Raw genomic sequence first — 24,812 nt, forward strand, 5'->3', positions numbered from 1 at the left:
AACTGGAAAAAACACTAGAATTATACTCTGGGCAGCTACTGCTGTGGGGAGGTAAAGAATGGATGCCCTCTCCAGATAACTTAGTCCAAGAATTAGCTCTCTGTGCAAATATGGTTGTCTCTGCTTGAGTGTGTCTGGGTCTTAAGTGATTTGAATACTAGCTTCACTATTGCAACTCCAGGTGTGTATAAGAATAAAAGATAAATTAAAATCGGGAAGCATCTGGAGCAGTGGTTCTCAAACTTCAGTGTGGAATAGACCCACCGGAAGAACTAATACAGGACACCGAGGCCCAGGCTCCTTGAAGTCGGATGGGAGCTGGGACTTAGTCTGAGAATCACTGATCTAGAGTTGCTCTCTATTCTTAGCTTGAAATTGGGTTAGGATATTTTATATTTATATCCACATCTCTACTGATGTACATATAAGAATTGAATAAGGGAGACCTGACTTGAGAGAATGAATTTGAAGACAATCTGAGGATTTAACTGATCCTAAAATTACCAGGAGGTAATACCGGGGTGCTTCTGCTCAGAAGAAGTCATAATGTGGGGGGCTGCTTCATCAAATGTGTGTGTCAGAACTTAATATCTGATAAAGGAAGAAATTCGTTACTCGGAGTTAAGGATAGAACAATCAACAACCTTGAGGAAACTGACTTATGGGGGAAGAACATATCACCTGAGAGCCATTCAACCCAGTATTCGCTGAAATAAACTCTGACATATTTTTTAAAATGTAAAATGGAAGAAAGAAAATCATGTTAAGGTAATAGAAAATATGGAAATATATGTGAATAAGTTTGCAATGTAAAGTAATCACAAAATTCAAAAGATTTGACTATTTAAAAACTTAAAACTTTGGTGAATTTATAAAAAAAAAAGTCATTGGGAAAAGTAAAAGCTATTAATAAGTGAAATACATGATGGATTATTATTCTTCCTTAATCCTACCTACCTCCTCTCCAAAAACACCATCTTTTTTCTTTTCCCTCTTTTTTTTCCAACAAACTTCTAAAAAGGCAGTTTATTTTTCTGCCCTTACTTCTTTCTACCTCCAAGCCACAAAAAGCCTTCTTTCCTAGGCACACTCCAGCAGCGATTCTCAAACTTCAGCTTGCAACAGAATCCCCGGACTGATGGGTCCTCTTCCTTGAGTTTCTGATTCAGTAAGTGTGGATCAGGCTCTAGATTCTGCATATCTAACAAATTTCTAAATGATGTTGATGCTACTGATGCTACACTTTGAAAATCACTGTCTTACAGAATATTCTCTTACTGTTGTAGCAGAGCTTTAGTAACTGAAATCCAGTGGTCTAATTTCAGTCCTCATGCTACTTAATCGCTCATACTTTGCCACTCCTACCTTTTTGAAAGTCTCTTCTCCCTGGGTTTCCATGACATGGATTTTGAATTCTATTGTTTGCAACTCAGAACTTTCATTTATATACCTGGCATAACATAAATGTCTTCTTTAATCTAAGCCTTATTTATCATATAACTTTAGTTGTATTACTTTCCCTCCCCCATCCATTCTGCACCCACACTGGCTCTTCCCTTCAAGCCTCGACAATGAATGTCGTATTAGACTCTGTGCATTTTCATAGGTTTTTTCCTCCCCCTTTTTTCCCTGACAAATTCCCTATTTACATTTCAAGATTCAGCCCAAATGACTTATGCTTTGAGAAGGATTCTGCCAGATGGAGTTATGTTTCATGGACTTTTCTCAGCATTTTATAGATAACTTATTATAGTTCCTAAGGTATTTAAGCCTAACTATTTGTTTATAGATTAATCCCATTAAAATATGAACTCATCACAGGACTGTTTGTTATGCAAGAGCCTCACACAGTGTTGATTCAAGGAGGCTGCCAGTGTTTCATGAATGAATCAATGGGCCCAAATCACCAAGCAGTAGTGGCAAGCACTGTTTGATCCAATGTTTAGGTCAGAACTGTTTTCAAACCCATCCTGTTTCCAGGCTGCAGAACACATTTCTATCAGCTGATTACAGGATCTGATCAGGCCATGAATAATTAACTTATTTTGCCAAGTACCTGGCACAGCAGTACCCACAAGAAGGTATTTAATAAATTCATATGAGATGAGAATGATAAAACAGATAATCTTTTCCTCTTAACTTGTTAGAGTATACACACTATTAATTTCGTATCAATGTTGACTTCTAGTAGACCAAAATGAGAAAGTAGGAGGGTAAAATTGAGATATTTGTAATTCAGATATATTGCACATTTTGAAAATATATATTAATCTGAGGAATTTCCCACAGGAGCAATACAAGTTAATTTTATGAAAGGTTCAAACAGTTTTTCCACAACCTTGGGAGCACTTAAACACACTTCATCATTCTGCAGAAGTATATATCAACAAAATAAATCTCAAAAGTTTCCATCATTGTTCTGTCTTAAAACAAACAAACAAGCAAAAGTTCCTGGAAGTATCAGATTAAAATACATGATACTTATTAATAAGAGATTGGTTAATATCCAAACTATACCAAGTACTCATACAACTCAGGATCAAAAAAACAAACAACCTGATTAAAAAATGGGCAGAGGACCTGAATAGACATTTTTCCAAAGAAGACGTACAGACAGCAAACAGACACATGAAAAGATGCTCAATATCATTAATCATCAGGGAAAAGCACTCAAAACCACAGTGAGATATCACTTCACACCTGTCAGAATTGCTATTATCAAAAAGACAACAAATAACAAGTGTTGTCAAGGATGTGGAGAAAAGGGAACCCTTGCGCACTTTGGGTGGGAAAATAAATTGGTGTAACCACTAAGGAAAACAGTATGAAGATTCCTCATAAAATTAAAAATAGAACTACGATGTAATCCAGCAATTCCACTTATGGGTATTTTCCAAAGAAAACAAAAACACTAATTTGAAAAGATATATGCACCCCTACATTCACTGCAGCATTATTCACAATAGCCAAGATATGGAAGCAACCTAAGTGCCCATTGATGGATGAATGGATAAAGAAGATGTGTAATGTTAGTCATAAAAGAGAATGAAATCTTGCCATTTGGACAACATGGATGGATCTAGAAGGTATTATGCTAAGTGAAATAAATCAGACAGGGAAAGACAAATACCATATGGTTTCAATTATATGTGGCATCTAAAAAACAAAACAAATGAACAAACATACCAAAACAGAAACAGTCTTAGATACAGAGAACAAACAGGTAGTTGCCAGAGTGGAGGAGTGTGGTGAGATGAATGAATAGATGAGGGAAATTAAGAGGTACAAACTTCCAGTTACAAAATAAATGACTCATGGGAATGAAATGTACAGCATGGGGGATACAGTCAGTAATAATGTAACATCTTTGTATGGTGACAAATGGTAACTAGACTTATCATGGGGATCATTTTGAAATGTATAAAAATATCAAACCACTCTGTTGTGCATCAAGAACTGACATAATGTTGTAGGTCAATCATACTTCAAACAAGCAAACAAACAAATGCCTAGAAAAAATGATCAGATTTGTGGCTACCAGAGGCAGGGGTGGGAGGAGGGGGAATTTGATGAAGGAATTTAAAAGGTACCAACTCCAGTTATAAGATAAATACGCATGAGGAACGTAATGTACAACATGATTAATATAATGAACACTGCTGTATGTTATATATGAAGGTTGTTAAGAGAATAAATCTTGAATCCTCATCACAAGAAAAAAAATGGGCTTTTTTCTTTTATTTTGTATCTATGTGAGGTGATGGATGATCACAAAACTTAGTGTGGTCATCATTTCATGAAATATGTAAGTCAAATAATTTTGCTGTGTACCTTAAACCATACAGCGCTGTATGTTAATTATATCTCAATAAAACTGGAAGAAAAATACATGACACTTATTAAGAGAAATTAATGATAACTGCCACAATAAAAAGAAATCACAGTTTACCAAAAAAAAAAAAAAAGACAGAATTTTGTTATTCTGCACACATAAAAAATGAATGATTATTTGTTTTTTGATATGTGGAGAAAAAATATTTTCAAATTTTGGTTAGAAAGACATTATCAGAAATTATCATTATTTAAAATACTTTTATGTTTACTGTGTTTTTTAATGACTTCCTATACATATTAAGTTAAAATGTTAATTTAAAAGTTCTTGTCTACACTGACAGAATGCAACTATATATAAAGTAGACAATAAGGATTTATTGTATAGCACAGAGAACTATATTCAATATCTTGTAGTAACCTATAATGAAAAAGAATCCAAAAAATACATATATATTATATATGTATAATTGAATCACTTTGCTGTATCAACTATATATCAATTAAAAAATACATTAAAAATTTAAAAAATAAAAGTTCTTGTCCAAAGCTGTGTTAGTTATGATTGAATACATAGTATTTTTTTCTTTTGACATCCATTATTTATGAGATTTAAAAAGTTTTCAGCATAGATGAGTAAGAAAATACTTTCAGACAAATATGCATGTATGTAAGGGCACAGTTTGCTTGGGGGACTTCTGCTATTCATATTTTCACAGGAGCATATTCCTGCATGCAGGACAAGGATTTGAAAGAAATCCATCAGATAACATGCAAAGGATTCTTACACATGACAAAGGACATAACGGCAATAACTGTTTACTTTTCTAAGTAGCCGGGCATCTTCAATGTTTAATTCAAATATTTTGAGTAGCAAGCCCCACATTGACTTTTCATACTATGCATGAAATATTTTGCTGTGGTTACTTGGGTATAAATTGGGAATTCTTTAGTCTCTGTTCTAAATTCTTCATTTCAACTTTGACAATCTTAATGAACTTCTTGATCAAAACTGACTTGTCCCCTTTTCCCATTTGTGTTCCAGCATGCAGTGAACTGAAGTGTGCTTCCTAATGTTTTGTCATCCATGTTTGTGGATACATGAGTCACTTAGACACCATAACCCCAATTTTCTCTTTGCTCTTTAATTCTTTTTTTACATCTTTATTGAGGTACAATTGATATGCAAAAAGGCTGCACTCATTCAATGTCCACAATTTGATGAGTTTGGCCATATGCAGACACCGATGATACCATCAAAACAGTCAAGGTACTTTAACTCTTTATTTAGTGTTGACTTTATTTCCTTCCATTTTCTTCCTACTTTTTTCTTCAGTTCTGATTATTGATTATCTTTCTTGATGGCTTCATTGTTCTTACTAACTCACCTTCCTCCCCTCTACATCACTTCTACATTCCCCCTACATCACTTCTGGGTATTTATTTGGTTAGCATCTCACAAAGGACCAACCAATAAAGAAAGAAAACTGAACTCTCGTGGTTTCATTTCTTTGCTGCTATCTCGTAAATATGCTCTCTTAGAGAAAATCAACTTTTTCCATTGGCTCCTGCTTTCCCAAGCAGGAAATTAAATAAGGGTTCAGAGGATTACACCCCCCACCTCCCCTTGCCCAGCCATGGCTACACACATGTTGCCCTGTCTACACTCCAGAATCATCTGCACTGACTTTGATTACTGAGTCACTCTTTAGCACTGTCTCTTGCCATTCTCAGCAACTATTCCATGGTAAATTAATAAACACATTTTCCTTATCTATTGCAAGTTATGAGTGCAAATTTCAGGTAGTGTTACTTCATTTTCTCCATGTCAATTTTAAATGGCCAGACTTCTAGAGCCTTCTTTCATCCCATCCTCTAACCCTCTGCTATGCATCATGTGGTCCAAAGGACAGCAGCATCAGTATCACCTGGGAGCTTGAAAGAAATTCAGAGTCTCCTGCCTCACAACAGACTCTAAGTCAAAATCTACATTGTAGCAGGATCACTGGGTGGCTTATGTGCACATTATATTTGAAAGACACTGCTCTGAATGTCTGTAAATGCCTTTTTTAAATCCATTAATGCTGCCTAGATACTTTGCTGGAAGTGCTTTCAAACTTATACTTCTCAAAGTGTTTTTTCACTGATTTTAATACATCTTACTGGCTTTCAAATATTCTACAATGTCTTCTCTTTCTCCTGGGGTCTTAGCAGTGCTTCTTAAACTGTTGTTCCAAATTAATACATATTTAAGGTGTTATTGCTCATGAAGCATTCTCCAGGGTAGATCAAATCTTGGGTCATAAATCAAGCCTTGGTAAATTTAAGAAAATTGAAATCATATCAAGTATCCTTTCCTACCACACTCTATGGGACTAGATATCAATTACAGGAAAAATAAAACTATAAAAAATACAAACAGATGGAAGCTAAACAATATGCTACTAAATAACCAAGAGATTACAGAAGAAATCGAAGAGGAAATCAAAAAATACCTGAAAACACGATGACCTAAAACCTATGCGATGCAGCAAAAGCAGTTCTAAGAGGGAAGTTCATAGCAATACAATTCTACTTCAAGAAACAAGAAAAATCACAAATAAACAACCTAAACTTACACCTAAAGCAATTAGAGAAAGAAGAAGAAAAAAAAACCCAAAGTTAGCAGAAAGAAAGAAATCATAAAGATCAGATCAGAAATAAATGAAAAAAAAAGAAGGAAACAATAGCAAAGGTCAATAAAACTAAACGCTAGCTCTTGAAAAGATAAACAAGATTGATAAACCATTAGCTAGACTCATCAAGAAAAAAAGGGAGAAGACTCAAATCAACAGAATTATAAATGAAAACAGAAAAGTAACAACTGACACTGCAGAAATACAAAGGATCATGAGAGACTACTACAAGCAACTACATGCCAATAAAATGGACAACCTGGAAGAAATGGACAAATTCTTAGGAAAGTATAACCTTCCAAAACTGAATCAGGAAGAAAGAGAAAATATGAACAGACCAATCACAAGAACTGAAATTGAAACTGAGATTAAAAATCTTCCAACAAACAAAAGCCCGGGACCAGATGGCTTCACAGGTGAATTCTATCAAACATTTAGAGAAGAGCTAACACCTATCCTTCTCAAACTCTTCCAAAATATAACGGAGGAAGGAACACTCCCAAACACATTCTACGAGGCTACCATCACCCTGATACCAAAACCAGAAAAACATGTCACAAAAAAAGAAAACTACAGGCCAATATCACTGATGAACATAGATGCAAAAATCCTCAATAGAATACTAGCAATCAGAATCCAACAACACATTAAAAGGATCATACACCATGATCAAGTGGGGTTTATCCCAGGAGTTCAAGGATTCTTCAATATACACAAATAAATCAATGTGATACACCACATTAACAAAGTGAAGGATAAAACTATATGCTAATCTCAGTAGATGGAGAAAAAGCTTTTGACAAAATTCAACACGAATTTATGATAAAAAACTCTCTAGAAAGTGGACATAGAAGGAACCTACCTCAACATGATAAAGGCCATAGATGACAAACCCACAGCCAACATTGTTCTCAATGGTGAAAAACTGAAACCATTTCCTCTAAGATCAGGAACTAGTAGACAAGGTTGCCCACTCTCACCACTATTATTCAACATAGTTTTGGAAGTTTTAGCCACAGCAATCAGAGGAGAAAAAGAAATTAAAGGAATCCAAATTGGAAAAGAAGAAGTAAAACTGTCACTGTTTGTAGATGACATGAAAATATACATAGAGAATCCTAAAGATGCTACCAGAAAACCACTAGAGCTAATCAATGAATTTGATAAAGTAGCAGGATACAAAATTAATGCACAGAAATCTCTTGCATTCCTATACACTAACAACAGAAAATCTGAAGAGAAATAAAGGAAACACTCCTATTTACCATTGCAACAAAAAGAATACAATACCTAGGAATAAACCTGCCTAAGGAGACAAAAGAGCTGTTTGCAGAAAACTATAAGACACTGATGACAGAAATTAAAGATGATACAAACAGATGGAGAGATATACCATGTTCTTGGATTGGAAGAATCAACATTGTGAAAGTGACTATACTACCCAAAGCAGTCTACAGATTCAATGCAAACCCTATCAAATTACCAATGGCATTTTCCACAGAACTAGAACAAAAAATTTCACAATTTGTATGGAAACACAAAAGACCCCAAATAGCAAAAGCAATCTTGAGAAAGTAAAACGGATCTGGAGGAATCAGGCTCCCTGACTTCAGACTATACTACAAAACTACTGCAATCAAGATAGTATCGTACTGGCACAAAAACAGAAATATAGATCAATGTAACAGGATAGAAAGCCCAGAGATAAACCCAAACACATATGGTCACCTTATCTTTGATAAAGGAGGCAAGAATAAACAATGGAGAAAAGACAGCCTCTTCAATAAGTGGTGCTGGGAAAACTGGACAGCTACATGTAAAAGAATGAAATTAGAACACTCCCTAATACCATATACAAAAATAAACTCAAAATGGATTAAAGACCTAAATGTAAGGCCAGACACTATAAGACTCTTAGAGGAAAATACAGGCAGAACTCTCTATGACATAAGTCACAGCAATATCCTTTTTGACCCACCTCCTAGAGTAATGGAAATAAAAATAAACAAATGGGACCTAATGAAACTTAAAAGCTTTTGCACAGCAAAGGAAACCCTAAAACAGATGAAAAGACAACCCTCAGAATGGGAGAAACTATTTGCAAATGAAGCAACTGACAAAGGGCTAATCTCCAAAATATACAAGCAGCTCATGCAGGTCAATATCATAAAAGCAAACAACCCAATCCAAAAATGGGCAGAAGACTTAAATAGACATTTCTCCAAAGAAGACATACAGACTGCCAACAAACACATGAAAGGATGCTGAACATCACTAATCATTAGAGAAATGCAAATCAAAACCACAATGAGGTATCACCTCTCACCAGTCAGAATGGCCACCATCAAAAAATCTACAAACAATAAATGCTGGAGAGGGTGTGGAGAAAAGGGGACCCTTTTGCACTGTTGGTGGGAATGTAAATTTATACAGCCACTAGGGAGAACAGTATGGAGGTTCCTTAAAAAAACTGAAAATAGGAATACCATATGACCCAGCAATCCCACTATTGAGCATATACCCTGAGAAAACCATAATTCAAAAAGAGACATGTACCACAATGTTCATTGCAGCAGTATTCACAATAGCCAGACATGGAAGCAACCTAACTGTCCATCAACAGATGAATGGATAAAGAAGATATGGCACGTATATACAATGGAATATTACTCAGCCATAAAAGGAAATGAAATTAAGTTATTTGTAGTGAGGTGGATGGACCTAAAGTCTGTCATACAGAGTGAAGTAAGTCAGAAAGAGAAAAACAAATATCGTATGCTAACACATATGTATGGAATCTAAAAAAAAAAATGGTTCTGATGAACCTAGGGGCAGGACAGGAATAAAGACACAAATGTAGAGAATGGAGTTGAGGACACGGGGGAGGGAAGGGTAAGCTGAGACGAAGTGAGAGAGTAGCATTGACATATATACACTACCAAAGGTAAATTGATAGCCAGTGGGAAGAAGCTGCATAGCACAGGGAGATCAGCTCTGTTTGTGACCACCTAGAGGGGTGGGATAGGGAGGGTGGGAAGGAGACGCAAGAGGGAGGGGATATGGGGATATATGTATACATATAGCTGATATATAGCTGATTCACTTTGTTATAAAGCTGTAACTAACACAACATTGTAAAGCTGTTATACTCCAATAAAGATATTAAAAAAAATTAACACAACATTGTAAATCAACTATACTTCAATATTTTTCAAAATATTCTACTTTCTAGAAGATTTGCTCAACTTGCTTTTTAATTCCTTACATTGAACATTTTTATTAATAAAATAATAAAATGCATAGACCCCGGCCCACTCCAGTGAGCTGGATTTAGAATCTCTTGGGATAAGGCTGAGGAATCTGCATTTTAACAAACAGAGCAGGTGAATCTTATATACATTAATATTTGCTGAAAACTACCTTCAGAAAATCAAGAGACAGCCTGTCAGGAATTGGCTTTCTTGGGCAGTTAGCATTCTCTTCCTCTCTGATTCTTCCATCCTTTCTCTTTTCCCCTTCAATTCAAGGGAAAAAAACAAACAAACAAACTCAGAAGTATCTTTCAAATTTAAATAAATAAAAGGTTCCATGCTTGGCTCATTTTCTTCAATGCATCACTCATCTGTTCCTACTTCTTCTTGCTTCTATTTCTCAAATTTTACTACTCTGTCCCATACATTCGTGTATCCACTTTCTCCTCATCATTTCCTGTGAATTTCTCTCTGACCTCCCAGGTACACTGGGCTCAGTGTTTGACCCACAAAAGTCCAAGGCAGCTGGTGATGATCGCCTCATTCCACAGCAAGAGAAAGTGGATTCAGCAAAATGAATTGCCCCAAACCAAGCAACTGGGCTTTTATCCAGACAAAATCTGACTGCATGAATGTCTCATTTTGCCTCTTTTATATCCCATAAACCCATGAACTAGAAGCACCAGTATGCCCTGGGAGCAGAATGTCGGGACCGAACCCAGACCCACCAAATCAGAACCTGAATTTTAGTAAGATCCCCACATAATTTTTGCACATATTAAACTTCAAGAAGGGCTTATACTGTCCATAGCACTGTCAAAGTTAACAGAAGAATTAAATCATCTATTTGTGAACCCATCAACAAAATTTAAACAGTGGTAAAATATTTTTCATTTGTATCAGGCTCCAATATTTGGAGGAAGATGCATTTATCTTTATAGGCTCTAGATGAAGCTGATATTTTTTTTCAATGTAGCAGGTTGAAACATTCTCTAAGTATGTTGAAATATGTAGGGAAAATATTTTCATTTGAGAAATGATAGTAGCCATCTTGATGGGTGTTCTTTCCAGGCCTAACTTCTAGACCGGCTGAATCTATAATGAAAAGCAAAGGTCATTTAGAGTTAGGATTTTAGATTATTCAATTTGAAAAGGATCTTAAGTCACAGAAACCCAGATCCACCATTTTAAAAATGTGGAAACTCTCCCTTGGATTCCAGACCCCTCTATCTACCTCTCTAGTAGCCATCTACCCCTAGACATCCCTCCGACATGTCACACTGAAGATGCTCAGACTGAGCCCATTACACCATCACCCTCTCTCTTCCTTCTGTTCTTCCTGGCCTTTATCAACCAAGTAACTTGAGGCAAAATCAGGGGATCAGGCGATGCTTTCTTCTTTCACTCTCCAATGTCAAATCAGCCACCGAGATCTTTACACTTCAAGCAACACACCTCTAGACTTTGCCCCTCGGATCCACTCTTCACTTGGATTATCACATCTTCCTAATGGGTCTTCCTCTCTCCTATCTTCCTATTTCTCCAAAACACCCACCATCACACTGGTGTCCAAGGGACCTCTCTAAACCCCAATTCTGAATACCTCAATCTATCATACATCTCCTCCATGGGATGCCCTTCACCTAGAACACTGATCTTCAAATATTTATGGTGGAGATTATAACTGATGCTACTGATGCTTTGCCTTACAGCCACTTGGCCCAACTCTGTTTCTACCTGTGACTTGGGACACAGTACCCAGCATGTTGACATGACTGCCCGCACAGGCACTGTGTCCTCTGCTCGCTGCATGGGAGCTTTCCCCTAGTCCTTCCATCCTTGGATAGAGGGATCTCACAGCCTCATGGAGGGGCAGCTTGGAAAATCCAGTGATTAAATGTCTCCATGTGTAAAACTCAAAACATGAGGGCTGTGAATCAGGGGAAATTACCCCAACAATCCTAGCTCTCAGTAAGCAATTCTGGGGTGCATTCGGGTGGTCCTTTAGATGGTCCCCAGCAAGACTGAGCACAAGCTGTCCACCATACTCACACCCTTTATTGGCATTTCTCTCTTCCCTGTGTCACTTCCTCACCCTCTTATGTGTCCTTCCTGAAATCACCTCCCAAGCAAACTACCTACCCTGGTCCTTGTTTCAGAGTCTGATAATGAGGGGAGAGAATTTTAGCATTTATCAATAACACATACATATTTTTATATGTGTGTATGCAAACACATATGTATATGTATTTGTTTATAAATTATATACGTATACTGTACTAATATATAATTTGTATGGTAAAACAAAGTCAAGAAACAGAAATATGAAAAGGAATATGAAATAGTATGCTATTTCCAAAAAGCTTACTAAAATTATTTTACATTATGAACAGCTATCATCTCAAGAAACAGTATCCTCTTGAGGTATGGCCTGATCTACATTTTCAGTAATAGTGGCTTTAATCCATCCTTCAAATAGTCTTCTTAATCATTTCTATTTTTCTGCTTTTTTGGGGGGGGACTTACTTATTAGTTCATTATTTGTAATCTCATGACAGGATGGATGAAGCAATCGCTCTAAGAGTAGGATAAAAGTCAATGCTGCTGGCATTGCTGTTTTCTTATCATTGCTTAACTGGTATTATCTTCAAGGTGACAGTTCTTTTCAGGAATCTTTTTTAATGCCCTTGTCCATTTTGTAAGAAGAAGTTCAATGAAAACTCCTTAATTAAGTCCATAAATCCACCCAACCAGCTGCACTTAACCAACGACACATTGCAACAGGCTATGAGAACAAACAAGAGAGGGTGTCCCTACCACCACACTGCTCTGGGGTGCTGCTACCCTTTCTACAAGCGTCCTCCCACATCGTGCTTGGCATTTTCTGTGTTACTGGGACTGAATTCCAGGGCTGAAGCCCAGCCATGCATTACATAGTTGTCAAGTTCAATTTTTTTCCCTTTTTAGGATAAAATATACATAATTAAGAAACTCCACTTTGGACACTATTGACCTAGACTCTGGGCTCTAAAAATATAAAACTCAAACTCCATAGAATGACTCTTGTCTTCATAATTTGTCTTCTGCTTAGAATACCCAACTTGACTTGACTTGACTCACCATTTTATATCCAACATCAGAGACTTCCTTAAATTTCTAAAAGCAGCCTTGCTCTTTTAGACCATCGAGCCTTTGTAAATGCTCTTCTCCATGTCTGTTTGGCTTTTTATTCTTTTATCAACCTAAAGAGTCCTAGGTTCCATCACGTTCTGTAGCAAATGCCTCTGTGACTCTATCCCTCAGCTCAGCACCAATGGCAGCTGAGTCTGTCCTGGAGACTTCCAAGTGCGTCCGGATCTACCTCACTACACGTGGCTCCACCTCAAGCATCCCAGCAGGCATCTTTTAGTTCTCTGCCCCACGAACTTCCCTATGCTGACTCCCATAAGCACACACAGTCCCTGGAGGAAACTCTCCTCCAGTGGGGACAGGAGCCAGTGGATAAGTGTTCCAGTTTCCTGTCTTTCACGTGGACAATTTTGGAAGGCATTGTGTTTGTTTCTCAGGAAGTCCTGGTGGAACCAAGCCCCACTGCCCACAGGGGATCCTTGATAAGACACCCTTACAGTAGCTTTCCCTCTTCCCTGCCTCTCTAATGCTTCCTGGGACGTGCTCCCAAATAAAGCAGTGTGCACCCAGATCCTTACCTCAGGTTCTGCTCCCAGGAGAGGACAAACTGAAACACCTTCTTCTGTAAAACCATCCCTGGAAGCCTGGTGCATCCTCCCACCCCTCAAGTAGACTGAGGTACTTCTGTTCTCTTTGCTGCTTTCCAACCTTGTATATATCTTGGCTGTTTCATTCATCGCAAACAGACACAATGGTTGGTTATCACACATATTCTCTGGCCTTTCCTCTAGCGCCCTGCAAGGGGATCATCCAACCGGGTAGAATGTCACATGTGCTCACACATCCCTGTCCACCCTGGCTCCTCTGCTCATCTGATGTAGTATTCTGGGGTCCTTAGTGTCACTGTGCCTCATGGGCACGTGGCTTCCCCCTTGACCCAAGTCTACCCCTCCAGGCACAGCTGCCCTTACCAGGCTCAGCTCTCCTTCCCGTTGCCCCACCAGGCAGAGCAGCCAGGCTGGTACCCATGGTTGGCCCTTCATCCTCCCTGCTCAAACCTTGGACCTCCAGGCTGCTGCAGCTCTAAGGTGCCTATGGGGGATTGCTTAAGCCCTTGAGTTTTCCCACTCACTGAAACAGTTGTTCAGTTTAAATTCTCTAAGACACCATCATTCCTTCAAAAGTTTAGGCAAGGGATGACTTCAATCAATAGCTATCATTCTCCACTTAAAATGACTACTCTCCTTAAATGACTAATACTTTCTCACTAAGGTAAATTCAGTAATCTCTCCCCCACTCCTACCGCCAATAACCTATGTTCCTTAATCACGTTATTTAATTCTCCAGGCCTCAGAGTTTTTGTTTGTAAAATGGGAATAACAGTTACTTGCCTACTGAAAGCGGACACAACGAGATTGTCTCCTGAGTTTTCTTAGAGCCCTAGGCTAAGGTTTATGATTTTCAACACCTAACTATATGATCTCAAGTTATTATTCTAGTTTCAATCAAACACACACATCCCCGCCCCCCGCCAATGTCCCCCTCCAGCCTGATGCCTTTATCCTTTGAAGGACATTTTGGGTATACACCTGAAATGGATGCATAAATATAATTGCTGACATCGATTTATCCCCCCCGACACCCGCAAAACCTATCACAATGGTGCAAGTGTGTAGCTCTCAATAAAGGATGTGACAATTACGGATATAAAGTCAAGTTTTGGCATGCAAGAGTTCCAGCATCCTCATATTTAGACATCAAACAAGACTTCCGTGTTGTACAAAGAAAAGGAACAGGAAAACGTAGACCACTCAGCATGACTGCACTGGCTCCAGCGGGTCAGGAGGCTGCTTCTTCAGAGGATGAAAATACTCCATGCTTCCTGTGTTTCAGGAAGAAACTGGGTCCATCTTGGCGACATAAAACTCTGTGGTGCTTAAAAACAAGCGTGCTTCATATCCACACTGTCAGTTCTGAGATTGGGGGTGGGGAAAAAAGGCTTTGGATTCCACTGCGGGGGAAAAAGACATCAAGAGAATTAAATCATTAACTGTTAAAACAGTAAAAAGTTAGGAGCAGGAATAAGGATGAGTTTTTCATTTACTCATCCTGGTTCATTTACTCATGCCTGTGTTGGGATACTTTTGCTCTGAAATCATGAGGAAAAGAAAGGCTTCATCTAACCACGAGCTCAGGGCAAAAATATCCATTTGGCAGAATGGTTGTGTATGTAAAATATATTGTGAAGGAGACCATCAGCATACAACCATGTCATATGAAACACAAGGAAAATTTTTTAAAATTTCAAGGGATGAGGTATGGCAGAATGGTCATTAGTTATTTATTTAAAACATTTTTACCGTGAACATTTCAAATACACAGACACACACACATACATACACATACACACAAACATATAATAAACGTCCATGCCCCACGTCCCCACAGCTTCAGCAATTATCAGCCTGGTATGGACATTTTTAGAGTTACAGATATTTAGGCCATACAAAGCTTAGCCAAGCCTGACAGTAGTGCATTTGGCATTCTTTAGCATATGATTCTTCTTTTCTTCCCCTGCCGTTTGTAGCCACTATAAATCTACCAAGGGGAAAATGGGCCAAAGCTATGTGAGTGTGTGGGTGTTTTCCCATGCACTCTTTGTTTATTCACATAGTCCAGTCCTCAGGGAATTTAAAAAAAAAAAAAAAGCTAGTTTCACTCTACAAGATCCAAAGAACTTGGCATTTTACAAGCTCTGGGTCATTAAACATTATAGTTACTGCCCTATGACGTCTGTAAGTGGGAAGTGTTATTATCCCCATTTCACAGATGAAGAAACTGAGGGCTTTTATAATTATATGTATCAACCAAAGCCAAACTGTGCTGGCAAGAGAATCAAGGACTTCCAATAAAGCACATTTATTTAACTTCTAGACAGCACTGTCCAATAGAAATATAATGTGAGTGATGTGTGTGGTTTAACATCTTCCAGTAGCCACATTAAAAAAAGTAACAAAAAACAGATGAAATTATGTTTGATATTATAGTTGATTTAGCCAATATGTCTAAAATATTATCATTCTAACAAGTCATTTTAAAAATTATTAATGCGATGGTTTACATTCTTGTTTTCATACTAAATCTTCAAAATTGATGTGCATTTAACAATGAAAGCACATCTCAGTTTGGACCCACTGCATTTCAAGTGCTCATTTGCCATGGGGTGGCTGGTGGCTCCTGTACAGGACAGCAGAGCCCTTGACCATAGTTCTTCTCTCACAAGGCCATACCTCCTCTCACTAGACAGCTTATCCAAGACATGCCCTGCCTTTTTTTGACTGTTTGGGATACCTTCAGTTTGGAAAGTAACATGAAGTCCAACTCTAAGAGGAAAGGTGAGAAACCGCCCACAAATTTAGAAAGTAGATTTATTGTATACTGAATTCAAGTTCTTATAGTTGAAGGGTTTAATAAAATTAGGAATGAGCCTGTGATGGGCAAGCAAATAAATTGCTCATTGTAGTATAAGAGCTGTGAAGCTATGATTTTTGAAGTTAATACACAAATATTTTAAACATTTTTTTCTGTTGACAACTCAATAAATTCCACAAATTACAATAGTGACATAGTTACTGAATAGTATGATTTTAGGGGAAAAAAATAAACCCCATTTAGCTCAGTCCTTAACGGTATTCACACAGACGGAGAGCGCTTTACCTCTTCTTCTAATTAGAGTGTACTTGCGTTTCCCATGGTAGGGGGTTGCCCTTTGAACACTGACCTTTATATACCACACAAAACCACAAGCAGATTCATCTGAATCTCTCATTTATTTCACTGGAGGTCCCTGAATGTGGTGGTAACATCAAACAAAAAGTCTGAAATCTCAAAGTATTTCACAAAGTCAAAAATCCATGACAACCTAAGGGGAACTTAGCATTTAGGTCAAAGGGAGACAATGCAACGTTTCCATAGGCAAAAAAATGTAACTATAACCTCTATCCCACAAGTGTGTGTCACTGTGATGAATGAGAGCCTAAAGTGAAACAAATCGTTTGCAATCATCTAAAACACCTGACTTATTAGTGAGTGACTCTAGGGTTAAGGACACCATTACACAAGAAATTAAAGTCTTGTAAGGTAATGCCAATCACAGGTTTAGAACTATTGGCTATGGCTAATCATCAAAGTATCTAAATATGAGGATATACGTTGAATCTTCAGTTATTTCAGAGAATTATTTGAGGTAGACAGTTTATGAGTTGCCCCTATAAATGTTCAGTAGTGAAAACCAATAATTTCACTGTATTTATATGTCTATCTATATATCTTTCCATCCATCATCTATCTATGGATTTACCTATGCATGTTCATTCCCAAACATATAATCATAAAACTATACTAGAGGGCATATGAATAGATTAGAAAAAATATTAATATACATATACATGAGTAAAATAGAAAAAAATACGCCCCCTTTGCTGAATAAAGATCTATTTGTTGGATAAAGAAAATGTGGTAGATGATAGATAGATAGATAATTATTCCTCATTGATAAAGAAAGAAATCCTACCATTAGCAATAACATGGATGAATCTTGAGGACATTATGCTAAATGAAATGTCAGACAGACATTTATACTTCATCATCTCATTTATATGTGGAATACTTCATCATCTCATTTATATGTGGAATATTTAAAAGCCCAACTCATAGAAAGTGGTTACAAACTTCCACTTTGAAGATAAATAAGTTCTGTAATGACTACAGTTAACAATACTGTATTGTATGCTTGAAAGTTGCTAAGAGAGTAGATTTTAAATGTTATCCCCAGAACAACAAAAACAAATGGTAATTATGTGTTAACTAACTTTATTGTGATAATCATTTAGCAATATATATATGTGTGTATCAAATCATCCCATTGTACACCTTAAACTTACTCAATGTTATATGTCAATTTATCTCAATAAAGCTGGGAGGTGGGGGGGAAGATCCATTTGAGAGACACATTTTCTAAACAGCCTTCTTTTGAGCAAGGTTGTTTTTTAAACTCTTCAAATAATTCTTTTATTCAAATCACTTCAAGAAAAACAGCTCCAGAATTCACATCCATTTGGAAGGTCTAGTGATGAATTATGTAACTACACACTTATTTGAAAGTTCACATTAAAGGCTAATCAAGCAAGGATTTTGCCTTTTTGTTCACAGGATTCAATCCAACACTGTTGCTTTAGCTCTGATTCCCCAGACTTCTGCCAGAACACTACTATCTAGTTGAAGACATTCTTATTCCAAACAGCTTCATTTTATAAGAATCCCAGCATGAAGTGAAATACATGCACCCACAAGAAACATGCAACACACATGCATCTGTACATGTCACACACCAACCTGGATAATCACCAATCCCAGTGGTGAAGCTGATGTAAACCTTACCTTTCCTGGGAGGCCAGTGAGACAAGGAATAGCTGATCTTGCCCATATATTTCCTGCTTTCTTCCCAGAGGATCAGATCATCAAAGCTCTAGAATTGCCTCTTTGGGGATTTTCCTGATTCCTACTTGGACAAACTTTGGCCTCTCAGAGACTGTCTGAGAAGTCACCCTGATAAATCAATAGCTAAACAATTAGAAATTGCTCCTTCCTAGATAAACACGCTAGAAATTGTGGCAAATTACCACATCATCAGATTATTGACTTAATGTGTTGCTCTTATGTTTGTGCCTTGTAAGAAAGAAAGAGAGAGAGAGGGAGGGAGGGAGGAAGGAAGGAAGGAAGGAAGGAAGGAAGGAAGGAAGAAAAAGAAAGCCTTTATTTCCTCTTTCTCTTGGATGAGAATGTAATATTTATTTTGTATTTTGTCAAGCAACTCATCATTTTCTTTGAGCACACATATTACCATAAAACTGCATATTTTAAAGCATTGTGCATTTAGTAAGTTTATGGAGTCTGACAATGGCAAATAAAAGATCCCTAAATCCTAAGGAAATTTTCCACCAATAAAAATTTTGCTTTCACGGGAGCTGCCTTTTCTCCCACAGACATTTCATAATCTGAGGATAGGAAATCAAGGGGCCATTTGATGAGGCTGGATATCAAACAGATAGTCTGTCCCCCCCTCAGGCAGTTTACTTGGTGGCCCCACCTCACATCTGGATTGCAAATCTTCCTCCAGCCTGGCCCTTATATTCAGGCCACCAGGTTTACACAAAGAGACCGCCCAGCTGCTAGCTGGTAAAAGGCTCCCGGAGTCTCACGTGGTCCTTGACAGCTGCGTAATTCAGTGCAGAAGCCGTCCATGCAATTACATGTCCCTGTAGATTACAGTGTAATTACATGGAGGAGACGGAAAAATAATTGCTTGTAACTTACACTGTGGTTGAGAAGGCATAAATAATCACGTGTGCACTATGTAATGATGTGTGATCACTTTGCCACGACTGTGTCACCGCTGCCACGTATTTAGATGATCAGCAGTGAGTGACTTCAGAAGAAAAAAAAAAAAAAACACAAAGTTTTTTGTAAACTGAAATGTAAAGAACCGAAGCCCTGACAGCTACACCTTGCGTTTTCAGAGCATTGCCTCCGGAAAATTTTTATAAGCTCTCCCCAGCTCCAAACTGCAGGCACAATGGGAGTAAAAGTGAGTAGTGTGATAAAGTGTTGCTTGATATGCACATTTCAATTTGGCTGGTGCCCTCTGGCCCCAATTTCCCAGACCCTGACTTTTGATCTCTAGAAAGGTATAGATAAAACTATCCAAGTTTTTAAAAATTCAACCTAATGAAGAAATGATAAATGAAAGTTTTTAAAAATTCAACCTAATGCAGACCCTGACTTTTGATCTCTAGAAAGGTATAGTTAAAACTATCCAAGTTTTTAAAAATTCAACCTAATGCAGAAATGATATTTAAAATTTAACTTTTAAATTGTTTTACATGTTTAATTCATAACATCCTGGATATGATTTGCTAAGATTAAATCCTAATTCCCTTCAGCAACAATTCCTCAGTCTCATTCATTGTTTTAAATAAAAAAATAGAAACATTCTATGTCCAAACAACAACATGTAGTTTTAAGGAACTCTGCTGTATATGGGTAATTTATGCATAATTCACAATCAGCCACAAATTACTTAATCTACTTAGGGATAAAGTGGGGAAAATGTGTATATCTTTGCATGTTTTCTTCCAGATTTAAGAGTAGTGTTGTTTGACCTCTTTGTTTTAATAGTTCTTGTCTCAATAATTGGTGAAGCATGAGAATAACTCCAGTATTAAATTAGAAGCTTTGGAATCCCATTTTAAGGTCCATTTTGATAAGATATTAAATTTATTCTTAAAAAATAATGATCTTTCCATTGGCGAATACAGCATTCTAATTATTTTAGAAGAGCAATAAAAATTCCTACAAGAAACTCAAGCTTAATCTCTCTTTCTAAAGGAGGCTGACATAGAAAATCAATGTTAGTGAGCATGGTAGCTGGAATTACAATGAAAACATTATTAAAACTAGTTTCAAAGCTACATAGTTGAAAAGAAATAAAGATTAACTTCTAAACAAAACCAAAACATTTGAAGCTGTTATTTAGTACAGGGGTTCAGACTCCTTTTTGTGCCCTGAGTCTTGGCAATCTGAGGAAGGCTATGGACTCTTTTCAAAAAAAAATTTTTTTTAATACATCTTTACTGGAGTATAATTGCTTCACAATACTGTGTTAGTATATACCCTGAGAAAACCATAATTCAAAAAGAGACATGCACCACAATGTTCACTGCAGCACTATTTACAATAGCCAGGACATGGAACCAACCTAAATGTCCATTGACAGATGAATGGATAAAGAAGATGCGGCACATATATATAATGGAATATTACTCAGCCACAAAAAGAAACAAAATTCAAAATGTTTTTTAAAACATAAGATAAAATACATACAAATACAAAGGAAACCAATTTTATGAATGCAATTAAACAAAAAGATTTGTGATATAGTAAAACACATAGTTTTTAAAAATTAATGAATTAATATGTGACTATTAAGTTAAATGAGTCTATTAGCTACTGCATTTCCAAAGTGGTGAGAAACATATATGAGATTTTAAGATACTGTAACCACTGTCACAAAACATGAAAATATCTATATTCTGGTACTGTGAGGTGTTGCTCACATTTATTACTGAAAGTAATGCTCTATTCTAGATAGAACTCAGTGACAATAAAAATGTAACTTCCCCCATCCTAATTCACAGATCCCCTGAATTCTACGTGTAGACCCTCTCTGGTTCTGCACTTACTAGGTTGAAGGCACCTGATTTTATACTAGTTCCTAAAACAGATGAAGTACATAATTGTTTTAGTGACAACATTTCATTCTCACAATCCCTGAGATTAAAAGAAAGAGCAGAACTATTTGTTTGTTTTACAAAGTTATTGGGAATAGAAAAACATTTAATGAAGGATCCACCACCTGTTATCCAAGGCAAGAGGGTATCTGGTACATAAAGCCTACTTTTCACAAGTATAAATTGTAAGCAGGATGATAAAACAGTATAGGGAATGATTTTATTTCCTCACACCTTTATTCCTTTACCTACAAAATAAAGCAATTGGAATGGATGACCCTCATCTGATATGCTAATTTTAATCTGTACTAATCTGAAATTGAGACCAGAAGGAAGCTATTTACCCATTCCTTTCTTTCCTCCACCACCAGGCTGCTTATTTAACCACTTCAGTGTTTCCCTTACATTTTAGTACAAATTGACATTTTATATACTGCAGGTACATAACTATAATGCCAACATTTGAACTTTCCAAACTCACTGAAAGATGTGAAATGCTATCTGCTTATATAGTCAGTCATGTTGGCAGGTGAGGGAAAATTCCTTTTCCCATATATAAATACCCCCTTCCACAGGATATTTTCTCCTGAAACTTCTAAGTGCCCATCTCTTGATCATTATGCCATTATTATTGATTGAGCTGTGAGAAGTGGTTTTCAGTACACACAGCAGAGAACAGATTTGCAATTTTAACAAGGCCCACAGATAATAAAAACATAAAGTTTCTTCTTCTAAAGCCAGGACAGAATGAGTTTTTAGCCTGCAATATGAATGACGAAATGCTTTCATGTCTGAATTTATACATGGCTGTAAAATATATTCTGACTTTTTTTTTTAGTCAACCCTTTCATTTGTCTTAATTTCCCCAGGCAAAAATTAAACATCCCACATCATGTTCCACTAAAAATGGGAAGTTCAATCAGGCTGTAGCTCCATCTATTTCTTTTTTGACATCTGTCCTGAACACCATGTTCATAGTCGCTTATCTGCTCATGAAAAAATAAAACCAAACTACATCTTAGAATAGCTCCATGTATTTCTGCAATCCTTCCTCCAAATAAGGCAGGCCCATGTCCCTGTGAGGTAAGCAAGGGTGAGAATGACTAATTTCATTTTATAGATTCAGTCTTGTAGTCAATATATTTCTGGAGTTCTTACAATGATCAGTTCGTTTAGGAACATAAAATATGCACAGCACATGCCTTTTCTCAAAGAAGACACATCTAGTTTGGAGCATAACACAAAGAGATGAGTGCAATGCAAGGGACTCTTAAAAGTTAAGAACTGATACTAAGGAAGTTCTAGAAGAAGGCATGGGAAAAGAGAAACAATTTCAGCTTTGAGGCATCAGAAAAACTCGTTGGCAGTAATTAAATTTGAAAAAGGCTTTGAAAATTAGGAGAAATTCATCAGGCAGAGACTGGAAATGAGCATTGCAAAAAAAGAGAACAGCATAAGCGAGGCTGGTGAGGGGAAGAGACAATATGTATCTAAAGAACTTAAAACTGTTATTATTGAGGGATAAGTTTAGGCTTGTTATTCTTTAGGGGCATTTGGGAACATGCAGTTAGATCATGGAGGAATTTAAGTGCTGGAGTTAGGAGTTTGAAATTTAGTTGCTAAGTCATAAAGAATCATGGGTATCTTAGGATCTAGGGAATGTCATGCCAGAGTGGGTTTGGGTGAGACTTCTGAAAGAAGGAGGTCAGTTAGGAACTGACCTAACCCTAACCCTAAGCCTAAGGAGGAGATAAGGACTTGAACCAAGATGGTATTGGGAATAGAAAGGAATAAATACTAGAAAGATACATAAAGTACAAGAAAAAGGAGTGCAAGAGATGTTATAGGATATGGTCAAGATAATATAGAGTTAGGAGGTGTGGGCATATCTGTGATTGACCCAGGAAATACAGGTGGAATCCATGAGCAGTGATTTCCATTAACATACTCTTAGTGGTCCATTTCCCTGTACAAAGAATCAAGATGACTACAGAACATCTAAGATGTAGATTTCATTTAGAGGCTGCATTTTCAACTAATGTAAATGACAATCCACAGGAAGCTTTGGACTACTGTAAACATTAGAGTGGAAAAAAAATAAGTAGCACAAGAGGTGAAAAAACAAAGTTATTCAAGAGCATTATGATACAGTGACTACCTGAGGAAATACAAAATATAATTTTAAAAACTAGTGCTATGTCCAAGTAAAGGCACCTAGTGTTAATCATAATCAATACACAGATTTATCATACTAACCGTGAAGACACTTATCTTTTCCCAAGATTTATGTCTCGGTGGTGTCATAGTGGACATGCTCCATGGAGAAGACAGGTTTTAACTTCAGCCTTCAAAGAGGTTGGGTGACAGGGAGTATAGTTTTCTCAATGAGAAAACAAAGGCAGGCAATAACTATAAGACAAAAAGCAAGGAAATATTGGTCTAAATATAAAAGCTAACTAAAATTTGTTCATGAAGAAGCATAGATTGGAGCACCCAATTGAGCATAAAAAGCAGTGACTGTTTTATCTCTTGGCACTAGAAACACTCTCCAAATAGTAATTCCAAATGATTTTAAGACCTTGTACTAATAGAGGAGCAATTGTAATTATAACTCACTCTTTGGTTCTATCATGAACAAGAATTACTTTATAATTATGTGTTTTCACCTGTGAGACTCAACATATTGAATACATAAAAATTAAAGAAAACTTAACTATAGTTTCATAATATAATATAAATGTTATCAACCTTGACAACTGTCTCTCAGAAAATAGGAAGTAGAAGTGGTGGAAGAAGGTGGTAGAAAAAGTAAGGACAAAAAGTGTATCTTACATAGAATCAAAGAAATATTCATAATTAGGGAAAAATAAAAAATGTTTAAGTATATAAATTAAAGATGTATGTAGTTAGTCAATGGAATTAAATAAGAATTAAATAGCTACCAAAATCAAAAAGAAGTGGAGTGGAGAGTAGGGTGATATGTAAGAGCTATAGCCTTATCTTTCACTTAACAAAAGAATTAGAGAGTTTAAAGTTAATAATTCAAGAATAGCAGTATGACCTCATTATTTAAAGTTATGAAACTAAACACTGGATACACTTGAACAGAAATTTTAAAAGAGATTGCCTCTGGGAAATGAAACTAGGAGAGGGGTTAATTGTGAGGGAAGGGGCAGTTTCTTTTCATGATAACCCTTCGATTTGAGTGTTACTATGTAATATGACAAAATTAATTATAAATTAGTAAAAAATGACATCTTAAAATTATAGAATGGAGAGGGATGTTTTTCTCTCTCCAAAGAGAGAAAAACATCTATTTAGCTTTTAAATCACAGGGGATCTTTTGGGAAAGGAGTAGAGGAAAGAAATACAAAAAAGACCAGACAATTTTCTGCCAATGCAATTGCCTTTTCTACTGAGGAAAAAGAAATAAAGTGAAGTAGGTAATGAGTTGGTGGAAGGGAAAAGTATAATGGAAGTATTCTGAGTATGAACCTGAGAGAAAGTACTTGAAATTGCAAGGTATGTATGTCTAAAATTATTTGGTCTAAGACAGAAATCTATTTCTGATGACAGCA

The sequence above is a fragment of the Aethalodelphis obliquidens genome, unplaced genomic scaffold, assembly GCF_003676395.1.
Source record: "Aethalodelphis obliquidens isolate GAN/ISIS:26980383/991018 unplaced genomic scaffold, ASM367639v1 scaffold18, whole genome shotgun sequence".
Lineage (NCBI taxonomy): Eukaryota > Metazoa > Chordata > Mammalia > Artiodactyla > Delphinidae > Aethalodelphis > Aethalodelphis obliquidens.